This window comes from Odocoileus virginianus, chromosome 26 (genome assembly GCF_023699985.2).
Source record: "Odocoileus virginianus isolate 20LAN1187 ecotype Illinois chromosome 26, Ovbor_1.2, whole genome shotgun sequence".
NCBI lineage: Eukaryota > Metazoa > Chordata > Mammalia > Artiodactyla > Cervidae > Odocoileus > Odocoileus virginianus.
In genome coordinates, this window is record NC_069699.1 from 7,361,182 (window position 1) to 7,384,854 (window position 23,673).

At 38.0% G+C, this 23,673-nt stretch overlaps 1 long non-coding RNA gene and 1 other non-coding gene across 3 annotated transcripts in view; both read left to right on the forward strand.

Moving 5' to 3' along the window:
• LOC110136113 (uncharacterized) overlaps window positions 1-23,673 on the forward strand; it is a 382,942-nt gene that overhangs the window by 20,601 nt on the left and 338,668 nt on the right. The gene's annotated exons all lie outside the window — the stretch shown is intronic.
• On the forward strand, window positions 19,350-19,421 carry TRNAC-ACA (transfer RNA cysteine (anticodon ACA)). The gene has a single exon. It is a non-coding gene; the product is annotated as a tRNA-Cys (tRNA).

Genomic DNA, 23,673 nt, shown 5'->3' on the forward strand with positions numbered 1-23,673 from the left:
TCTGTGAAAAATGCAATTGGTAATTTGATAGGGGCTTCATTGAATCTGTAGATTGCCTTCGGTAGCATAGTCATCTTGGTAGTATCAATTCTTTCGATCGAAGAACGTGGCCTAGCTTTCCATTTGTCTGTGTCATCATCAGGTTGTTTCATCAGTGTCTTAGAGTTTTCCGGGATAAGTCTTTTGCCTCCTTTGGCAGGTTTACCCCTAGGTATTTTATCCTTTTTGATGTGATGTTAAATGAGATTGTTTCTTTAACTTCTCTTTCTGATCTTTCATTATTGGTGTACATTGAGTTGATGTAATTATGGATTTGGACTGTGAATTATAAATCATTAGAACTGGGCTCAAACACATCTTTACTAATCAAAATAGAAACCATTACAGTCATCACATGTTTGGCAATGAGAAATAAGTTTGGCTATTGCTGTAGCATAAAAATCTGTGCTTCAAGATACGACAAGCTCTTGGAAAGCATTTTCAACATCCTGCTGGCTGTGGAAGCGTTTTCCCTGCAAAAGGTTGTTGAAATGCTTGAACAAGTGGTAGCTGGTTGGGTGAATACAGCAGGTGAGGCAAAACTCCGTAGCCCAATTCTTTCATCTTTTGAAGTGTTGATTGTGTGACATGCAGTCAGATGTTGTCGTGCTGAACAATTGGGCCCTTTCTGTTGACCAGTACAGGCTACAGGCGTTACAGTTTTTGGTGCATCTCATCAGTTTGCTGGGCATACTTCTCAGATGTCATGGTCTCACTGGGATTCAGAAAGCTATAGTGGATCAGATGGGCAGCAGATCACCAAACAGCGGCCATGTTCTTTCTTTTGGTGCAAGTTTGGCTTTACAAAGTACTTTGGAGCTTTTTCTCAGTTCAGCCACTGAGCTGGTCATCACTGGTCTTACATCAGTTGTCATTGTATATAACAATCCAATCAAAAAATGGTTCATTGTTGTTGCATAAATAAGAGAAGATGACACTTCAAAACAACAGTTTTTTTTATTTACATCCAGCTCATGAGGCACCCACTTATCACACTTTTTCACCTTTCTAAATTGCTTCAAATTCCAAACCACTATAGAGTATTGGATGCTGAGTTCTTTGGAAACTTCTGTATACTTGTAAGACGTTCCGCTTCAATGATGGCTCTCAGTCGCTGTCAACTTCTGTTGGCTGGTCACCATGCTCCTCATCTTCAGGGCTCTCGTGCAGAGCTTCTTAAATCACCACCGCACTGTATGTTTGTTAGTAGTTCCTGGGCCAAATGCATTGTTGATGTTGTGAGTTGTCTCCACTGCTTTATGGCTCATTTTGAACAAAAATAAGAAAACTGCTTGAATTTTCTTTTTGTCTAACATAATTTCTGTAGTCTAAAATAAGTGTCAACAGCAAATAATGTCATTAACAAAAAAAAAACAAGAATTGCAGATTAAAATGTTGTATAGCATAACCTTATTTATTTAGAATGTATTCCAATATCAAATGGCAAATATCAACAGTGTAAAAAATCATACTTTTGCACCAACCTGATAGAAATGCAACAGATTTCTGTGTATTTATTTTGTATCTTTCAAATTTACCAAATTCATTGATGACCTCTGACAGTTTTCTGATAGCATCTTTAGGATTTTCTATATAAAACATCATGTCATCTTCAAACAGTAGCATTTTTACTTCCAGTTTGAGTTTATTTATTTCCTTTTCTTCCCTGGTTGCTGTGGCTATGACTTCCAAAGCCATGTTAAAAGTGGCAAAAGTGGGCATCCTTGTCTTATCCCACTCTTAAAGAAAATGCTTTCAGCTTTTCACCATTAAGTATGATGTTAGCTGTAGGTTTATCATATACGGCCTTTATTATGTTGAGGAGTGTTCCCTTTGTGTCCACTTTCTGGAGAGGTTTTGTCAGTGGGTGTTAAATTTTGTCAAAAGCTTTTCCTGCATCTATTAAGATGATCATATGGTTTTTATTCTTCAGTTTGTTGATGCGGTGTATCATACTGATTGATGGGTGAATATTGAAAAAACCTTTCATCTCTGGGGTAAATTCCACTTGATCATGGTGTATGGTTCTGTTAATGTATTACTTACTGGATGTTATTATTTAGTTGAGAGTGTTTGCATTTATGTTCATCAGTGATTTTGGCCTATAATTTTCTTTTTTGTGGTATCTTTTTCTATTTTTGGTAAAAGGTGAAGGTGGCCTCCTAGAATGAGTTGTTCCTCCGTGATTTTTTGGAATACTTTCAGAAGAATAGGTGTTAGCTCTTCTCTAAATGTTTGATAGAATTTGCCTGTTAAGCTATCTTGTCCTTGACTTTCGTTTGTTGGGAGTTTTTAAATCAGTTTCTATTCCAGTACTTGTGATTGGTCTGTTCATATTTTCTATTTCTTCCTATCTCACTTTTATGAGATTGTACCTTTCTAAAAATTTTTCCATTTCTTCGAATTTATTCATTTTATTGGCATATAATAAGTAGGCTTCCCAGGTGGTGGGTAAAGAATTCACCGGCCAGTGTGGGAGATGTAAGAGACTTTGATTCAGTGCCTGGGTCAGGAAGATCCCCTGGAGTAGCAGATGGCAGCCAGCTCCAGAATCCCTTGCCTGGGAGATTCCGTTGACAGAGGAGCCGAGTGGCTACAGTCCACAGGGTTGCAAAGAGAATGGAATGGCTGAGTGACTGAGTATACACACAGGTACAAGTTACTTGTAGTCGTCTCTTATGAACCTTTGTATTTCTGTGACATCAGTTGTAACTTCTCATTTCTGATTTTGTTGATTTGAGTGAGCATTTTCCTTCTTTTTCTTGATAAGTCTGGCTAAAGGTTTCTCAATTTCATCTTTTCAAAGAACCAGCCTTCAGTAGTTTCACTGATCTTTTCTATTGTTTTCTTCATCTCTTTATTTCTGCTCTCATCTTCTTAATTTCTTTCCTCCTATTAACTTTGGGTTTTGTTTGTTCTTTGTTAGTTGTTTTAGGTTGTTTATTTGACATTTTTTTCTTTCCTGAGATAATATTATATTGCTATAAACCTCCCTCTTAGAACTGCTTTTGCTGCATCCCATAGGTGTTGGATCATCATGCTTTCATTTTCATTTGTCTCTAGGTATTTTTTTTAAATTTCCTCTTTGTTTTCTTCAGTGATTCACTGGTTGTTAAGTAGCATATTGTTTAGCCTCCATGTGTTTGTCTGTTTTACAATTTTTTTCTTGTGTTTGATTTCTAACCTCATAGCATAGCATTATGTACAGAAAAGATACTTTCTATGATTTCAGTTTTATTATATTTACCAAGGCTTGCTTTGTGGTCAGCATGTGATCAGTCCTGGAGAATGGTCCATGTTCAATTGAGAAGAATGTGTATTCTCCTTTTGGATAGACTACTATACAGTGGAAGTGAGAAATAGATTTAAACGACTAGATCTGATAGACAGAGTGCCTGATGAACTTTGGATGGAGGTTCGTGACATTGTACAGGAGGCAGGGATCAAGACCATCCCCAAGAAAAAGAAATGCAAAAAAGCAAAATGGCTGTCTGAGGAGGCCTTACAAATAGCTGTGAAAAGACGGGAAATGAAAAGCAAAGGAGAAAAGGAAAGATATATCCATTTGAGTGCAGAGTTCCAAAGAATAGCAAGGAGAGATAAGAAAACCTTCCTCAGCAATCAATGCAAAGAAATAGAGGAAAACAATAGAATGGGAAAGACTAGAGATCTCTTCAAGAAAATCAGAGATACCAAGGGAACATTTCATGCAAAGATGGGCTCAATAAAGGACAGAAATGGTATGGACCTAACAGAAGCAGAAGATATCAGGAAGAGGTGGCAAGAAGAACTTTACAAACAAGAACTTTACATAAAAGATCTTCATGACCCAGATAATCACGATGGTGTGATCACTCACTTAGAGCCAAACCTCCTGGAGTGTGAAGTCAAGTCACGGGCCTTAGAAAAAAAAAAAAAAAAAAAACTTCAAAAAATTAAAAAAAAGAAAAAGGGCCTTAGGAAGCATTGCTAGGAACAAAGCTAGTGGAGGTGATGGAATTCCAGTTGAGCTATTTCAAATCCTGAAAGATGACGCTGTGAAAGTGTTGCACTCAATATGCCAGCAAATTTGGAAAACTCAGAGTGGCCACAGGACTGGAAAAGGTCCGTTTTCATTCCAATCCCAAAGAAAGGCAATGCCAAAGAATGTTCAAACTACCACACAATTGCACTCATCTCACACGCTAGTAAAGTAATGCTCAAAATCCTCCAAGCCAGGCTTCAGCAATATGTGAACCGTGAACTTCCAGATGTTCAAGCTGGTTTTAGGAAAGGCAGAGGAACCAGAGATCAAATTGCCAACATCTGATGGATCATCAAAAAAGCAAGAGAGTTCCAGAAAAACATCTATTTCTGCTGTGTTGACTATGCCAAAGCCTTTGACTGTGTGGATCACAATAAACTGTGGAAAATTCTGAAAGAGATGGGCATACCAGACCACCTGACCTGCCTCTTGAGAAACCTGTATGCAGGTCAGGAAGCAACAGTTAGAACTAGACATGGAACAACAGACTGCTTCCAAATAGGAAAAGGAGTACATCAAGGCTGTATATTGTCACCCTGCTTATTTAACTTATATGCAGAGTACATCATGAGAAATGCTGGGCTGGAAGAAGCACAAGCTGGAATTAAGATTGCCAGGAGAATTATCAATAAGCTCAGATATGCAGATGACACCACCCTATGGCAGAAAGCAAGGAAGAACTAAAGAGCCTCTTGATGAAAGTGAAAGAGGAGAGTGAAAAATTTGGCTTAAAGCTCAACATTCAGAAAACGAAGATCATGGCATCTGGTTCCATCACTTCATGGCAGATAGATGGGAAAACAGTGGAAAGAGTGGCTAACTTTATTTTTCTGGGCTCCAAAATCACTGCAGATGGTGACTGCTGCCATGAAATTAAAAGACGCTTACTCCTTGGAAGGAAAGTTGTGACCAACCTAGATAGCATATTAAAAAGCAGAGACATTAGTTTGCCAACAAAGGTCCATCTAGTCAAGGCTATGGTTTTTCCAGTGGTCATGTATGGTTGTGAGAGTTGGACTGTGAAGAAGGCTGAGTGCTGAAGAATTGATGCTTTTGATCTGTGGTGTTGGAGAAGACTCTTGAGAGTCCCTTTGACTGCAAGGAGATCCAACCAGTCCATCCTAGTGGAGATCAGTCCTGGTGTTCCTTGGAAGGACTGATGCTGAAGCTGAGACTCCAGTACTTTGGCCACCTGATGTGAAGAGCTGACTCATTGGAAAAGACCCTGATGCTGGGAAAGATTGAGGGCAGGAGGAGAAGGGGTTGACAGAGGATGAGATGGTTGGATGGCATCACCGACTCGATGGACATGGGTTTGGGTGGACTCTGGGAGTTGGTTATGGACAGGGAGGCCTGGCGTGCTGCGGTTCATGGGGTCTCGAAGAGTTGGACACGATTGAGCAACTGAACTGAACTGAGCTCTATAAATATCGGTTAAGTCTATCTGGTCTATTGTGTCATTGAAGGTCTGTGTTTCCTTATCAATTTTCTGCCTGGCTGGTCTGTACTGATGAAAGTGGGTTGTTAAAGTCTACCACTATTACTGTGTTACTGTTGATCCTTTTATGGTTGTCAGTATTGGGTTTGGTCAAAAAGTTTTTCATGTTTTCTTGTAACATCTTATGGAAACCTGAAGGAACTTTTCCCCAACCCAATATTTGCCTCATATATTGAGGTACTCCTATGTTGGATGCATATATATTTACAGTTGTATCTTCTTCTTGGATTGATCCTTTCATTACTATGTGTGACCTTCTTTGTCTCTTGTGCTAGCTTTTATCTTAAAGTCTATTTGTATGGTATGAGTATTGCTATTCCAGCTTTCTTTTGATTTACATTTGTATAGAATACCTCTTTCCATCCCATCACTTTTAGTCTTTATGTGTCCCTAAATCTGAAATAGGTCTCTTGTAGGCAGCCTATACATGGGTCTTACTTTTGTATCAATTCAGCCAGTCTATATCTTTTGGTTGGAGCATTTAATCCATTTATGTTTGAGGTAATTATTGATAGGCATGTTCTTATTCCCATTCCATTAATTGTTTTGGATTTGTTTTTGTAGTTTTCTTTTCTTTGCTTTCTTATTATTCTCTTCTTTTGTGATTTGATAACCAATTTTAAAGTTGTGGTTGGATTCCTTTTCCTTTTCGTTTATGTATTTATTGTAGAGTTTTGGTTGGTGATTACCATGAAGTTTTGATATAATAGTCTATATGTAAATAAGATTGTTTTACGTTTCTGGTCTTTTAGTTTGAAATACATTTCCAATATCCTGCATTTGTGCCTTTCTCTTGTCATAATTGCCATTTTTTTTTAATGTGGATCATTTTAAAAGTTTTGTTGAATTTGTTCCAGTTTTGCTTCTGCTGTTTGTGTTTTGGTTTTTTGGCCATTTGGCTTGTGGGATCCCAACGAGAAACTGAACCCACACCCCCTGTGCTGGAAGGTGACGTCTTAGCCACTGGACTGCGGGGAATTCCCACACCGCAAGTTTTGGTGTCCTGTTTGTGTGCCGAGGATTCCCTTCCTTTACTGTATGTGCGTCTTTACCAGTGAGCTTTTTCCATTTGTAATTTTCTTGTTTCTAGTTGTGTCATTTGTTTTTTATCTAGAGAAGTTCCTCTGTCATTTGTTGCAAAGCTGGTCTGGTGGTGTTGAATTCTCTTATCTTTTGCTTATCTGTAAAGCTTTTGATTGCTCTATTTAATCTGAATGAGAACCTTGCTGGCTAGAGTATTCTTGGTTGTAGTTTCTTCCCTTTTATTACTTTAATTACATTGTGCCACCCACTTCTGGCCTGCAAATTTTCTGCTGGAAAATTAGCTAAAACCTTCTGGGAGTTCCTTTGTATGTTATTTGTTGCTTTTCCTTTGTTGCTTTTGGTATTTTTTTCTTTATCTTTAATTTTTGTCAGTTTGATTACTATGTTCCTCCTTGGGTTTATCCTGCCTGGTATTCTCTGCACTTCCTGAATTTGGCTCACTATTTCCTTTCCCATGTTAGGGAAATTTTCAGCAATTAATATTATTTTTTCAAGTATTTTCTCAGGCTCTTTATCTGTTTCTTCTTCTCCTGGGACCCCTATAATGCATATAATATTGATGCATTTAATATTGCACCAGTGTATTAAATTGGTGCATTTAATATTGTCCCAAAGGTCTCTGGGACTATCTTCATTTCTTTTTATTCTATTCTGTTTCTGTGATTTCCAGCATTCTTTTTTCCAGCTCATTTATCCATTCTTCTGCCTCAGTTACTCTGTTATTGATTACTTCTAGTGTATTTTTCAATTCAATTATTGTATTGTTCATCTGTTTGTTTGTTCTTTAGTTCTTCTAGGTCACTGTGAAATATTTCTTGTATCTTCTTCATCTCTGCCTCTGTCCTTTTTCCAGAATCTTGGATCATCTTTAGTATCACTACTCTGAATCTTTTTCCAGGTAGATTGCTACTTCACTTACTTGCTCTTTTGAAGTTGCCTCTTGCTCCTTTATCTGGGACATACTCCTTTGCTGTGTCGTTTTGCCTGCCTTTCTGTGATTGTGGTTTCTGTTTCACTGGCTGCTGGATTGTAGTTCTTCCTGCTGCTGGTTTGTGCCCTGTGGTGGGTGAGGGTGTCTGAGAGACTTGTGCAGGCTGCATGGTGGGAGAGACTGGTAACTTCCCAGTGATGGGTAGGAGAAGGTCTTGTTTCTCTGGTGGGCAGAGCTATGTCAGGGAGTCTGTTTATTGGGCAGCTATTTATTCAGGAAGATTTTAAGCAGCCTGTCTGCTGATGAATGGGGCTGTGTCCCCACCCTGTTGGCTGTTTGGCTTGAGGAGTCATAGCACTGGATCCTACACGCTGTTGGGCAGGGCCAGGTCTTGATGAGAAAATTGTGGCCTCAAAGAGGGCATACCCCAGTGAGCACTTGCCAGGATCACCACTGCCAATAGCCCCATCTCCACAGTAATCCACTTTCCAGCTTTTCAGGAGACCCTCCAACACTAGCAGGTAAGTCTGGCCCAGGCTTTTATGAGGTCACTGCGTTTTTCTCTGATTTCTGGTGCACATGAGACCCTGTGTATGCCCTCTAAGAGTGGCATTTCTGTTTCCCCATGAAATTGCTGCAATCAAACCCCATTGGCCTTCAAAACCACATTCTCTGGGCGTTCTTCCTCCTCCTGTTGCCAGAGTCTCAGGCTAGGAAGCCTGACATGGGGCTCAGAACTTCTGAGGTGTAATTATTTTCCAGTCTGTGGGTCACCTTCCTGGCAAGTATGGGATTTGATCTCATCATGATTGTGCCCCTCCTACCACCTCACTGTGACTTTTTCTTTTTCCTTGGACATAGAGTCTCTTTTCTGGTATGTTATGGCATTTTTTATTGATGGTTGTTAAGTCATTAGCTGTAATTTTGGTGTTTCTGTGAGAAGAGGTAAGCTCACAGCCCTCTATTCTGCCATCTTGCCTCCTCTGTTAGTTAATTTTAAATGGGTTGAAGGAATAGATAATTCATAAAGTAAAGGAAGCCATATCTGTCTAGCTAATCAGTTTTAAACCTTCTATTAGTGAAATCTTTTAACATTTTTCTCTTTTTGTGCTATGCCTATTTCCTCCCACATCATCCCTTCTCTCTCCCTATTTTTTTCTCTACTACTTTCCATTTCCTTACCCATTATCCTTTTAATTTCACCTTCTGCTTCTTCCTTTACCTCTTAATGAAAATCACTTTAAAAATTAGTAAAAGTTATAGAAAATTGCTGGAAAATTACTTTCTCTAAATTTAATATACTCTTGTCTTGACTACTTGGTTGTCTGTTGCATTTTACAATGACTAATAAATACAGATGGATATTGGGATTATGTTTTCGAGTGGGATTGTTTTCTTCTTACCTCGCCTAGAAAGAGAGGAAACAGAGATGTACATGGTGACCTTGATACGAGTTTGTTAGGATTGGAGGTACCCAGAAGAGTCAGACTCACACCCCAGTAAGAGGAGGTTGTGAGGCTACATGATAATAGTTTGTGTCAGTGGAGTTAAGGTCTGCCATTTGGGAAACCATTCACATGCACCAGTGGCAGAAGAAAAGTGCAAGCTTCCTATGGAGAAAAAGCGTTGTTAAAAGGTAAAGAAATAAATAAGCCTTTGTGGACAGTAGAACCACAAGTAAGAGAGCCTGTGAGGAGATGACAGTGTAGATTGAAAGTGAGACTTGGGTGTACCACTAAAGAATCCCCACATTAGAGAAAGGGGGACTCTTCCAAGAATCTATAAAATCACCCTGCAGGAAACAGACTTAACTTTTTTTTTTTTTTTTTTTACCATTTATTTTTATTAGTTGGAGGCTAATTACTTTACATCATTGCAGTAGTTTTTGTCATACATTGAAATGAATTAGCCATGGATTTATATGTATTCCCCATCCCAGTCCCCCCTCCCACCTCCCTCTCCACCCCATCCCTCTGGATCTTCCCAGTGCACCAGGCCCGAGCACTTGTCTCATGCACCCAACCTGGGCTGGTGATCTGTTTGAACATGAAGGTAAGAGAGATACTTTTCAAAGGGGACTAATTAAGATATTTTGTGTCCTTTATTCTCACCCACCCCCCCACCCCCACCCCCTCTCCCGACTTCCCAGTTCAACAGTGGAGGGATCTGGAACTGAGGCTAAGTTGGGAATTTGGAGGAAGTAAGAATAGTAGTGAAAAGGTCAAACTTGTCCTTTATTCTCATCAGGTTTTCCACCATCCTTGAGCTGGAGCTGGTTGAAAAGAGAAGCTTTAATTTATTTTGGAGAACTGGACATCTGAATTATTACATTGAGACTATTCTCGTGGATAGAAGTGACCAATGCTCTTCTTCTTTAATTCCATAAGAGTTAATAGAGAAGTGATGTTTCTTGGCTAAGCAGTCACTTGGAGAGAAAGAAGAACACTAATCTTAGAGGAAAGTTCAAAAGGAACAGTGGGGTCTGAGAGGATCAGTGAGGCACAGTTATTTGATGATGGTATCCTACTTGTTCTGATTTTTTTTTTTATTCACCAGGGCCACTAAAGAAACATTCCATTTTAAGCTGTCAATTTTTTAGCCACCTCTGGAAAAATATTTATCTGTTGCTGTAGTGCCCAAAGATTTATTCACTCCCTAAATTTGCAGTACAAGTAACTGTCAAGCATTATTTTTTAGCACCTCTTAAAATTTATTTATGGTAAAAGTTGTTTACACTTTTCAGATGGTGAAGTATCAAGTGCTACTAAAATGATAATTATCCTCACCTACTATTTCCATATATATGGGTTTCTGGATAATATTTCTTTTAAGTGTTAATTTGCTGACAGAGCAGACATGTAATCAATATAGCAGCCTGTTACTGTTATACTGACAAAGTGAAATGCGATACTGGCGAAAATTCTAAGTAAAATCTCTAGTCTACATAAGAAAGGCCATGTTTCCAGACTAATACTTCTAAACTAATTGCTTGCATTATAAAGGGATTTTGCTGTTCATAAACAAACAACAAATCATTCAGAAAAGTGTCTAGTAAATGTGGATACACGTCCTTTTTCTAGACTATATCTAGTGAATAAATCAAGGGTTAGCTTAACAGGAAAGCAAGCAATTTGGCAAATGACAGTGTATCATCTCAGTGTTTACTAAACCCTATTGGTATGACAAATTTTCATTTATTTTAGATGGAGAATAAAAAAGAAACTAAAACTTTTAGATGTGCAAATAGTGTAAGTCTTCTATATTTCCTTATTTGATCTTTCCAAAACATGTCTCTAAGGGAGTTGTTATTAGTTGCCTTTGACAAATAAAGAATAATTGATCACAACAAATTCTTCAAGTCTCGTTTTGCTTAAAAACTCTACAGATCTCAGGGAGTCTTATCACCAGCTTCTTAAAATCCCCTCCTAACTTGGCTTTGGAAATACTGCTCTCTCCTGGTAATTCTACCTATCAAGGGCTTCTTATTCCTTATCTCAATCAGCTTCCTGTTAAGTGCATAGTTGAAATCTTTCCTGGAGAGATAAGGAACAAGAACAGAACAGCTATTATCACCACTTCAACTGTTACTTTACTGAAGCCTTTAGCTAGTGCAATATGGCAAGAAAAAAGTAAAAATCCATAGTAATTGATAAATAACATGCATTTGTTCTTGTTGATGGCGTTTTTGTGAACATTAAATATTGACAAACTATTGGAATTAGTAAGTAAATATAGAAAGTTTACTGTGTGTAACTTACTATAAAATTATAATTCCATCAGCAAAAAGAAAAGTTACTTAAAATAGCATTACAATAACATGAAACAGTTCAAATAAAAGAATAAATATCATAGAAGGTGTGCAAGCCTCTGCCCTTAAAGCTACAATCATATTTAGGAAAATGAAAGAACATTTAAATAAGTAGATGGTCTTAACCATGCTCAGATGTTGGACAACTCAATACTGTTTTGATGCTCCTCAGATTGATCTGTGAATTTAATGAAATCTCAATCAGCATTCTAGAATTGACAAATAAATTCTATACAAAATGTAATGCAAAAGGTCAAGAACATTAAGCCAGCTTGAAAGATAACAAATTTAGGGTGATTACAGTATATTACATATTAGTTTAAAACAATGATTTTTGCACTCTTTTTTGTCCAATTAATTCTCACTCAACTTTTAAATCTGACCTTAGATTCTGTTTCTTTCAGAACCCCCAAATAATTTGGTACCATTATTCAGTATTTTCCATTATGTCATTAATCACCCTTCTTATATATTCATAAATTAATTGTAATATTTTTTAAAGTTATAAATATTTCAATGTCAGTATGCATGCCAGAGCTCACTAATAAGATATAACACATATTAATATATATTAATTAATTATATTTAATATTAATATATCCATTCTTATACATTACATTAATGCACTACATCCTAATAATGATTTACATATAGTCATTTACATGTATATGTTTGTGTCTGTATATATCTAATCTCATCTAGTGAGTGGAGCCTAAAGATAATGTTAAATATTCTACAATGCACATGACTGTCCACCACACAAAGAATTATCTAACTCCAAAAGTCAGTAGTGCCCTTGAGAAATCTTCACAACACACACACACACACACACACACACACACACAGAGTTAACTTGCCAGATTTACTTACCTGTGTATGTCTGTGTGTATATATACATGTACATGTATCCTCCAGTCTTTTTCCTCCTTCCCTTACTGGACAAAAATACCCATGTTCCTGAAGTTAATATGTTCATTTACCAGTTTAAAATACTTATAGTCTTTGCTGAATCATTAGTCCCTAGAGGTGTGAGATTATACCTATCACGTCTTTGGTGTACCCCAGCATCTAACACAGTGGTGCATCATGCCAGTAAATAAAATATCCTTAAAATATTTTAAGGATACAGTCAATTAGATAACAAAATATATTAAGTATGTGGGCCTGGAACTCACTATGTTAGATGCTGGGGTACAGCAAAGACATGATAGGTATAATCTCAAACCTCTAGGGACCTATGATACAGCAAAGAATGCCTCCTCTAGGGAATTGAACTATACGTGACCTTTCACCATCTATTTAGAGCTAACATTGTACCACTTCAAAGTAGAGAAGCCTTGTGTATTAACAGAACGATCTACATTCCTTTTTCCATCCTCACTATAATGTAGTTTTTCATGTACATTGTATCTACATATACCGTATCTGCATTCTTTGATTAACTTATTCCTGAGATGTCATATTCTTTATTCAATATGTAGGAAGGCATAACTATTGGGAAGCAGAATTTGGGATTGACTGCCTGGTCTTGGATCTTAGTTTCACTACTTATTAGATGGATGAGCTTGCATAAAGCATACTGTAGACAATAGGAATAATACAACTTCATGGAATGGCTGAAAAATAAAATGAATTAATATATATAAACCACCTGACAGGACTCAATAAATGTTAGCTTTTACTATTGATCAGGCAATTTTTATTAGTTTTCACTTAGATTGTTCCATTTTCCTCCAAAATGACATTCTGCCCTCCAGAGTTACCTACATCAATTATTCTACAACATTTAGTTTATAAAGTTTCCATGAAATCGATCATACCCTTCCGTATATTATAGTTGTCTGAATTTTCATTGTTACTATCCAATGAGAAAGTAAGCTTTTAATGAAAGACACTGTATTTTAAATAACTATTCCAAGAACTATTGCACCAAGGAGAATGTCAATACATATTTGATGAATGAACTGATGTATAGCAGTAGAAGCTATATTATCCTTTTAATTACACAGACATCAACTTAATATCAATTGCATCTCTCGCTAAGTAGTTTCTCTTTTAATATATAAAATTGGAATAATAATACAGAAATTATATGAGAATTAAATTATGCGTGTGAACAGACAAATCACAGTACCTGGTGGATGTAGGTCGTGAATACATGTAAATGTTCTCACATGTTGTGTAAATATTGGATGAATATGTATAACTTGTAAGAAACTTTTGAACTTGGGGAATCAACTCTAATACTGATACTCTGTTTTCTTTCTAGAGTGTGTTTTACAAATTTTATGTATTTACTATTTTTGTCTGCGCCGAGTCTTTGTTGCTGTGCCTGGGCTTAGTCTGTGGTACGCACGGGCTGCCCTTCGGTGCTGTGTGCAGGTTCTCATAGCAGTGGCTTCTCACAGCCTCTGGTGTGGTTTTCAGTCGTTGCAGCACATGCGCTCAGTAACTGTGGCTCACAGGCTTAGTCGCCCTGCAGCATGTGGAAGCTTCCAGGGCCAGAGATCAAACCTGTGTCCCCTGCATTGGCAGGGAGATTCTTAGCCATGGGACCACCAAGGAAGTCCTACTGTGTATTTTTAACTGTTCATATCTGTACTGCACAATTTGCATGCTTGAAGTTGTTGGTTGTTCAAAGAATTCAGGATGGCTGACAAATGTCCAACTGACTGTAATGAAGACAGAATTAGAATATGCCACCACATAGCATTAATGACCTTCAGTGAGAAAGTAGGAAATGTTCAGTGTGTTCTCAGGTCTTACTAACAAGTTGATATTATTTAGATTCTTTTTCAATTGCTTAGTTACCAGTTTCGGTAAATCTTTATATGTTGCTTGTAAGAATTTTTTTTTTAATGGGGTGTCCACAGTTTTCCACTTTTTCTTAAAAATAACACACACATACAGATGGAAAGAAAACAATCTTTTCATAGGGATGGCATGATTGGAGTAAAGGAATTGTAGATGGTGAAGGGAGGAACATCATCTAGGTTAAATTCTGGGGAAGGAGAAGCTGATAGTTACAGAGTATGTTGGAAGAGAGGGGAAACAAAACCAAAGAGGGCATTAAGCATCAAAAGAACATGGATTGACACATGCTGTTATCACTGTGAACAAAACTAGTGCCCATGTATTAACAATAGAGATTAACTCCCATCTTAAAGCATTTTATTTCACTGTGATTGTTTATTTGATGACTTTCTTTTTTTCTCATTGGCTTGTCTGGAAAATTACCAAGATCTCTATTTGCTGAGCATGAATTAAGTCACATTTGATCCAAGAGCTTTGCAAAGAATTGCTTAATATATCTTACTTCATATCTTTACTCTTATAAAACTGAGATTTAAATTAAGGAAATAGAATTTTTATTGTGATACAGGATAATAAATGAAATGTTATTATCTTAACCATTTTTAAGCGCACGGGGCAGTGGTATTGACTCCATTCATATTGGTGTGCAGCCATCAGCCCGCTTCCTCTCCAGAGCTCTTCTCTTCTAGTGGGAAGGAGTCACTGCACAAACTAAACAGCAGTTTTCTTCCTGCTTCCCCACCCCAAGTCCCTCTCCTCAACTGTGCCTCTACTTCCTGTCTCTGTAATTTTGACAGCTCTGAGTCCATCATATAAATGAAATAAGGCAATATTTGTCTTTTTTTATGGTTGGTATATTTCACTTAGCATTAAGTCCTCAAAGTACATCCATGTTGTAGCATATGTCATAATTTTATTCCTTTTTAGCATTGAATAAACAGTCCTTTGTATGCTTATAACCATGTTTTTCTTACCCTTTCATCTTTGATGGACACTTGGGTTGCTGCCACATTACCTATTGTGAATAATGCTGCTATGAACATGAGTGTACAAACATCTATTCGAGAACCTGTTTTCAGTTCTGTTGGGTATGCATTCAGAAGTAGAAACGCTGAGTTATATCAGCATTTTAGCTTTTATGTGTTGAGGAACTGCTGTACTATTTTCCATAGAGGCTATACCATACTGCATTCCCACCAATACTGCATATATCACCAACACGTGTTATTTTCTTTCTTTCTCCCTCCCTCCCTCTCTCCCTCCTTCCCTTCACATGGGTGTGAGGTGGTATCTCACTGTAGTTTTTATTTGATCCACTGATCATTAGTGATATTGAGTGTTTTTCATGTTATTTTTGGTCATGTATGTAATCTTCGGTGGAGAAGTGTCTATTCAGGTTCTTTGCACAATTTTGAATCATTCGTTGCTGCTGTTGTCATCATCGAGTTTCCTATGTATTAATACTATCAATCCCTTATCAGATATATGATTTGAAAATATTTTCTCCCATTTTGTAGACTGCCTTTTTACTCTGTTGATAGTATCTTTTGATGCACAAAAGACACAAACTCACGTGTCCTACACCGCCTGCATTGGCGATAGGTTCTTTACCACTAGCACAAGAAATTACTGCCACGTCCCTGTCATGAAGCTTTTCCTTATGGTTTTATTCTAAGAGGTTATTACTTGTATTGTCCTACATTTAGGTCTTTGATTCATTTTGAGTTAATTTTTGTGTATGGCAGTAGGTGAAGGTTCAGCTTCATTCTTTTGCATGTGGATATCCAGTTTTAGCAGCACCAATTGTTGAAAAGACTGTCATTGAATTGAATTATCTTGCCCTTCTTGTTTAAAATTATTTGATCATATGTGTGAGGATTTAGTTATGGGCTGTTTATTCCATGTGTCTGTCTTTATGCCAGTACCCAACTATTCTGATTACTGAAACTCGTAGTAAGTTTTGAAATCAGGACACAGTGTGAGTCCTCCAGTGTTGGTTTTTCTTTGTCAAGATTGTTTGAGTTATTTAGGGTTCCTTGAGATTCCATGTGAATTTTAGGATGAATTTTCCTATTGCTGCAAGACATCATGGGGATTTTGAGAGGAACTGCATTGAATCTGTAGTTTGTTCTGGGTAACACTGCCATCTCAACAATATTATTGTCATTCAATCTATGAACAGGGAGTGTCTTTTCAGTTGTATATGTGTTTTTTGATTTCTTTCAGCAGTGTTTGGTAGTTTTCTTTATACTACAAGAAATATTTTATCTCCTTGATTAAGTTAATTTCTAAGTGTTTTGTTCTTTTTGATGCTATTATAAATGAAATTGTTTTTGAATTTTCTCTTCAGGTTGTTATTGTGTACAAATGCAACTTCTTTTTGTGTATTGCCTTTGTATCCTATTTGACAAATTCATTTATTCTAAAAAATGTTGCAGAATCTTTATGTTTTCCTGTATATAAGATCTTATAATTTGTGAACAGAAACAATCTTACTTTTTTTCTATATATTTTTAGTGCTTTTTATTTCTTTATCTTGCCTAATTGTTCTGGTTATTCCAGTACTGTGTTGACTAGAAGTGGTGAAAACCAATAACCTTGCCTTGATCTTAATATTAAAGACATTTAGTATTTCACCATTGAATATGATGTTCTCTGAGCGGTTTTCATGAAAGAAAGTGAAAGTGAAGTTGCTCAGTTGTGTCCAACTCTTTGCGACCCCGTGGTCTGTAGCCTACCAGGCCCCTCCATCCATGGGATTCTCCAGGCAAGAATACTGGAGTGGCTTACCATTTCCTTCTCCAAGGGATCTTCCCAACATATTTGCCGTTTATTGCTGAGGTACTTTTCTACTCCTACATTGTTGAATATTTCTGTGAAAAAAAGTGTGTTAAATTTTGCCAGATGTTTTTTCTATGTCAATTGAAATGATCATTTTTCTTTATTAATGTAGTATATTTCATTGACTTATTTTTCTATGTTGAACCATCTTTGCATTCCAGGAATAGATCTCAGTTGGTCACAGGGTATAAGCCTATCAGTATGCTTCAGAATTCAGTTCAGTTAAGTTTGGTTCGGTCACTCAGTCATGTCCGACTCTTTGTGACCCCATGAGCCACAGCACACCAGGCCTTCCTGTCCATCACCAACTCCCGGAGTCTACCCAAACCCATGTCCATTGAGTCAGTGATGCCATCCAATCATCTCATATGCTGTCGTCCCCTTCTCCTTCTGCCCTCAATCTTTCCCAGCATCACGGTCTTTTCAAATGAGTCAGTTCTTTGCATCAGGTGGCCAAAGTATTGGAGTTTCAGCTTCAACATCAGCCCTTCCAATGAACACCCAGGACCAATCTCCTTTAGGATGGACTGGTTGGATCTCCTTGCAGTCCAAGGGACTGTCAAGAGTCTTCTCCAACACCACAGTTCAAAACATCAATTCTTCGGCACTCAGCTTTCTTTATAGTCCAACTCTCACATCCATACATGACTACTGGAAAAACCACAGCCTTGACTAGATGGACCTTTGTTGACAAAGTAATGTCTCTGCTTTTTAATATGCTGTCTAGGTTGGTTATAACTTTTTTCCAAGGAGTAATTCAGTGTGTTGCTATTTTGTTAAGGATTTCTACACAAATTTTTATAAGGGATATTAGTCTGTGGTTTTCTTGTAGTGTCTGTGCTGTCAGAGCAATGCTGACCTCATATTGAGTGGAAGGAGATGCTTGATAAGTGGAGGAACATAGGATTGAACATTTACCATTTAATCCAAAATATTGTATACCCTGCTGGCCTTGATAGGACAAATTGCCATGGAATTGGAGATGCAAACCTTGGTGGGTTTTAAAGAGAATGGGAAAGAGAAATGAAAGTCAGTCATGATTTCTTTCCAGGAATTAGGTATAAGGGTATAGAGAGAAATAATACCATATTGGAGGGTAAAGTAAGTCAGGAGATCTGTGTTTGTATGTTTGAGGGTTTGTTCAAATGGAGAAATAAGAATTTATTTTAATGTTGATAGGAATCACCTAATAGTGAGGAAAATCATTGCCATAGTGAACAAATAGATGTGCTGACCTTCAGTGGGAGCATGGATCGGTCATCCTGGAATGGGAGAGAAAGTAAAGCATGTGAGCCCAGATGTAGGTGGCTGGGTTTATATGGTGGGACTTACAGATTTATTTCTGTGATTGCTTCTGTCCCTTCAGTGCAGTATAAACAGTGGGATCAGTTGATAGCGAGATAGAGAGGAAGTAATGGTGATTTAATTTTCTTAGAATTTTGTCTGTCTTAGATTTTATTTTAAATATATTCTATATTAGAAACGATACCAAAGTCAAATGTGTGAGATGCGACTGACACTTTTCAGGAGAGCATCTATACTTTTCTAAAAGTCTCCTTCAGGTTCCACTATTCTTAGATTAGATTGGGAGGATGAGGACTTGCCAGATGGTTAAGGTTTTCTCCTGGTACTAATGACAAAGACTGGGCATCCTGGACATTTAAGCCCAATAGTGTGTTTACCAACATACATACATCCCCTCCTGTTTATGGAGACAAAAGAGAAAATAGCCAGTCAAATAGTATTTAAGAGCAGTGAACAAGAATTAGACTTTCCAGGACATAGAGTTTCCCAACTAATAACAGCATCATTCAATTTGTCAGGGATGACCGCTCCATCTATCTCAGATAATAAAAGATCACAGAAAGATTTCCCAGCAGAGAAAGGTTTCCATTTAAACAATAAACTCTAGACACTCTTTCTAGGTAAATGACCTAAAATCTATTCTATAATTATGACAAATAGAAGGCCGCAGCACCACACATGGAGCTCATCAGTACTCTGATCTCCACTGGAGACAGAATTCAAATATTCATTTATCATTTCACTTGTATTAGCCATCATTTGTCTACGTTATTTTAGCATGAATCTTTCTCACCTAATGTCTTTCAATAGAATTTAAATAGCTCAGAGAGGAGATGGCTAAGTTCTTTCAACTTATACATTAGGTGTGGGGTTTGAGGTATAAAGTGGTACAAATTGTGAAGATTATCATTGAAGCTGAACGATAACCAAAACATACCTGAGGATAGCTTGTATCTGACTGATTTGTTTTAGGAGGGGGTAAAGGAGACAGTGGTATCACATGCTGTATGTGACACTTGTGTATATGTGTGTCTATGACATGGCTTCCCTGCTGGCTCAGATGGTAAAGCACCTGCCTACAATGCGGGAGACCCAGGTTCAATCCCTGGGTCGGGAAGATCTCCTGGAGAAGGAAATGGCAACCCACTCCAGTACTCTTGCCGGGAAAATCCCATGGACGGAGAAGCCTGGTAGGCTACAGTCCATGGGGTCGCAAAGAGTCAGACACGACTGAGTGACTTTTTCACTCTCACTTTCATGACATACACATTCCAGTGCATAGTATAGTAAGTCACCTACATTCGAATCTTCAAGTTGTGAACTTTCAAAGATGCAAATGTGCATTCCATCTATGTCAGGGATGAGTGAAATTGCAGCCCACGATGATCCTTCAGCTCTACCATCTCCCACCTCTTCTCCCTCCTCCAGTCAATGACCCTTCTTGCCTGCTCCCTTGATGCCAGCCCCTGTATGCAAGCTGTTGTACTGTCCTACTTTACTTTTCAAGGTACTATACTGTAAGGTTAAAAATGTTTTATTTTTTGTGCATTGTGTGAAAAGTATTATAAACCTATTACAGTACAATGCTACATAGCTGATCAGTTGGGTACTTAGGCCACTTTGTTGGACTTATGAACAAGTTGGACTTAAAAACTTGCTTTTGGAGTGGAATGTATTTGAATGTCAGGGACTTACTGTATAAAATAGGCAAAATCATCACAAATGTGGATGCAAGGACTGGAATTAAGTTATCAATTATTTTTTTGCCAGTTGAAGATAAAATCAACTTCTTTTGCCAAAATAAGAACTTTTAAAATCCTTTAATTTTCCTTATTTGGTTAGAGAAGAAGTAACAGTGGTTGATGGAAGCATTTTCTGTCTCTTAAAGTACTTTTAGGAAGATAAGAGTTACTGATTGCACAGGTAACCAATTGATGCCTTACTCTGGGGTGGAGAACAGGCAAGAGAAATAGAAACTCTAATTGTAGTTTGTAGAGACCTAGGATTCAATCTCAGGGGTTGGCACATTTTTTTCTAAAAGGACAGATAGTACGTATTCTATGTCATTTCTAATTCAGTTCTCTGGACCATAATGTCTGTCAGAACTGTTCAACTCTGCCGTTGTAGCTCCAAAGAAGTCATGGATGATATGTAAATGAATGAATGTGACTATGTTCCAATAAAACTTTATTTATAGAAACAGAGACTGGGCAGGATTGTGACCTATGGGTCAATAGTTTGATAACCCCTGTTGTATCCTATGGCATATCACCTCTTCTCTATTGAAAAATGGTTTGTTTTACACCCCAGGAGACAAGAAACAAGGATTAATATACATCTGGTTGGAAATACAGAGAAGGTTTATTGACAGAGTTATAGAGATTGTCTTAGTAAAAAATATGCCCATTACATTGACATTAATTAATAAAAGAACTAGAGAACCTCTTGATGAAAGTGAAAGAGGAGAGTGAAAAAGTTGGCTTAAAGCTCAACATTCAGAAAACTAAGATCATGGCATCCAGTCCTATCACTTCATGGCAGATAGATGGGGAAACAGTGGCTGACTTTATTTTTCTGGGCTCCAAAATCACTGCACATGGTGATTGCAGCAATGAAATTAAAAGATGCTTACTCCTTGGAAGGAAAGTTATGACCAACCTAGACAGCATATTAAAAAGCAGAGACATGACTTTGCCAACAAAGGTCTGTCTAGTCCAGGGTATGGTTTTTCCAGTAGTCATGTATGAATATAAGAGTTGGACTATAAAGAAAGCTGAGCACTGAAAAAGTGATGCTTTTGAACTTGGTGTTGGAGAAGACTCTTGACAGTCCCTTGGACCGCAAGGAGATCCAACCAGTCCATCCTAATGGAGATCAGTCCTGGTGTTCATTGGAAGGACTGTTGTTGAAGCTAAAACTCCAATACTTTGGCCACCTGATGCCAAGAGCTGACTCATTGGAAAAGACCCTGATGCTGGGAAAGATTGAGGGCAGGAGGAGAAGGGGACGACAGAGAATGAGATGGTTAGATGCCATCACCGACTCAATGGACATGGGTTTGGGTAGACTCCGGGAGTTGGTGATGGACAGGGAGGCCTGGCGTGCTGCGGTTCATGGGGTCACAAAGAGTCAGACATGACTGAGCGACTGAACTGAATTAATAAAATGAGCATTTGTATGAAAATACGGTTTCTTTACCTGCACCACCTACAGTGTGTGTCAGTATGGCAGAGGAGATGTCGGAGAACCAAACATTGAGCATAACCCTCGTCCCCTACCAGACTGACACCCAGAGATCTGTGGTGGGCCTTAAGACAGAACATACAGGACTTTGATTTTCTAGTGGACTCGTATCTTGAAGAGAACAGGGTCCAAAGGAGAAGGCAAGTGTATAGCGTCTCCCCTCTGCTATTATTTGGGTCTTTGTGAGAATGGAGAGGGTCAGAATATATGTGTTTCTGCTATAATGCCATATATGTGTGTATGAGTGTGAGTGTATACCTATAACTTTGTGTGTATGTGTAAATCTCTGTCTATATTTGTGTTGTGTATATCTGTATGTGTGCATATTCATGTGTATCTGTTTCTGAAGTTGACCTTTGACCACCACAAGGGTTAGGGGAGCTAACCCCCTGCACAGTAAAATATTTGAGTGTAACTTTCTCAGTGTATAAGGTTCTTCAGTATCCACTGTTCTGCATCTGCAGATTCAACCAACCCTGGGTCCTGTAGTACTAGCGTGTTTACTGTTGAAAAAGAGTGCAGTTCACACTGTGTTATTTAAAGGCTAACTGTATGTGTGTGCATGCATACCCCATACTAAAATTGATAGAGCTTATGGAAAAGATAGAGCAAAGACAAATATCATAAAAACGTATGAAACTCTGTATCTATAACACTGGAAGAGATTTAAATATCAAAACAAAACAAAGCCTAACACAGTTTAATCTTCACTGTCATCAACATCATTGTCACAACCATCTCAGCCACCTGATTCTTTGCAGCCTAAAACTGGGCTGCTTCCTTCAAAATGAGGAACTCGAGGTCATTTGCTTGGAAGAAAGTTTCTTTAAAACTAAAAATCTAATCTAGAGTGTCTGTGTCTTCACATTCAATTATTTTAATCCTGAGGGAAATATCTTTGCAGCTTCTTCATCTGTATTCCCCGGTTCCCCATATAATTTAACATGATGGAAAGTATGGCAGTTTTTCAAGCCACTAAAACAACTGTGCTTGTTTTCTATTGCTGCGTAATAAATTATCACCGGCTTAGGGACTTAAGACAGGGCACATTTGTTAGCTCACAATTTCTTTGGATCACAGTCTGACTGGTTAAGCTGGGTTCTCTGCTCAGGGTCTCTCAAGGAGCCAATCCAGGTGTCAGCCAGGCTGTTTCTCTTTGGGGATCTTGGGTTTCCCTTCCCAGCTTACGTAGTTGTTGGGAGAATCCAGTTCCTTGCTATTGCAGGACTGAGGTCCTTCTCTTCTCGCTGGCTGTGGGTGAGGGCTACTCTCAGCCTCTCGGGCTGCCTATGTGACCCTGTCTCATGTCCTTATAGACTCTGACTCAACCCCCTCTTGCAACATTGTAGCTGTTTCTAGGCTAGAAGGAGACTCTCTACTCCAGGCTTCTTACCTGACATAACTTCATTGCTGTAACTACTATCCCTTCACCTTCAAGATACTGTGTTCGCTTGAAGTAGCAGGTTCCAACCATACCCAAGAGGAAGGGCTTATTTAAGTGTCTGTGTCTTTGGGAACCCCCTGAAAGTGTATTGGCCATATCAGCCAGCTATTACTTTCACTAAAAGTAGGTATTAATACTCTTTAGGACTTCCACTTTTGCACATTTGTTTGTATATATTGCTTAGTCTTTCTTTTTCCATGTGAGGAAACTTACCCTTGAATGTTTCAAGTCACTCACTGTGTTGAGGAAAATCTTATAAGATCAAAGATTTTTTTTTCATATTACAATCATATCTATCTTCAATTTACCAATTGGATGTTAGATCATTTGGATTAAAAAAAAATGGATTGCACATGGACAGAGGAGACTAGTGGGCTAAATAAAGTCCATGGGGTCAAAATAGAGTTGGACATGACTTAGTGAGTAAACAACAATTGCTAATAGGTGTCACTTGTTACTCCTACCCTTGTTTTCCTTTCCAACAGCCCTCCCGTCTTCCTTTTCAATTTGGCTTTTTATTTTGTGCCCTAGATTGAGAAACCAGATACTAAGTGTGTTATCATTAGTCTAAACTGCAAGAAAATGGACTGGAATAAAGGCCTGAAGGACTAGTTAAAAGTAAGGTATTCAAGTTTTAGTTTAGCTTTCATATTCTTAGTATTCAGTTCAGTTCAGTTGCTCA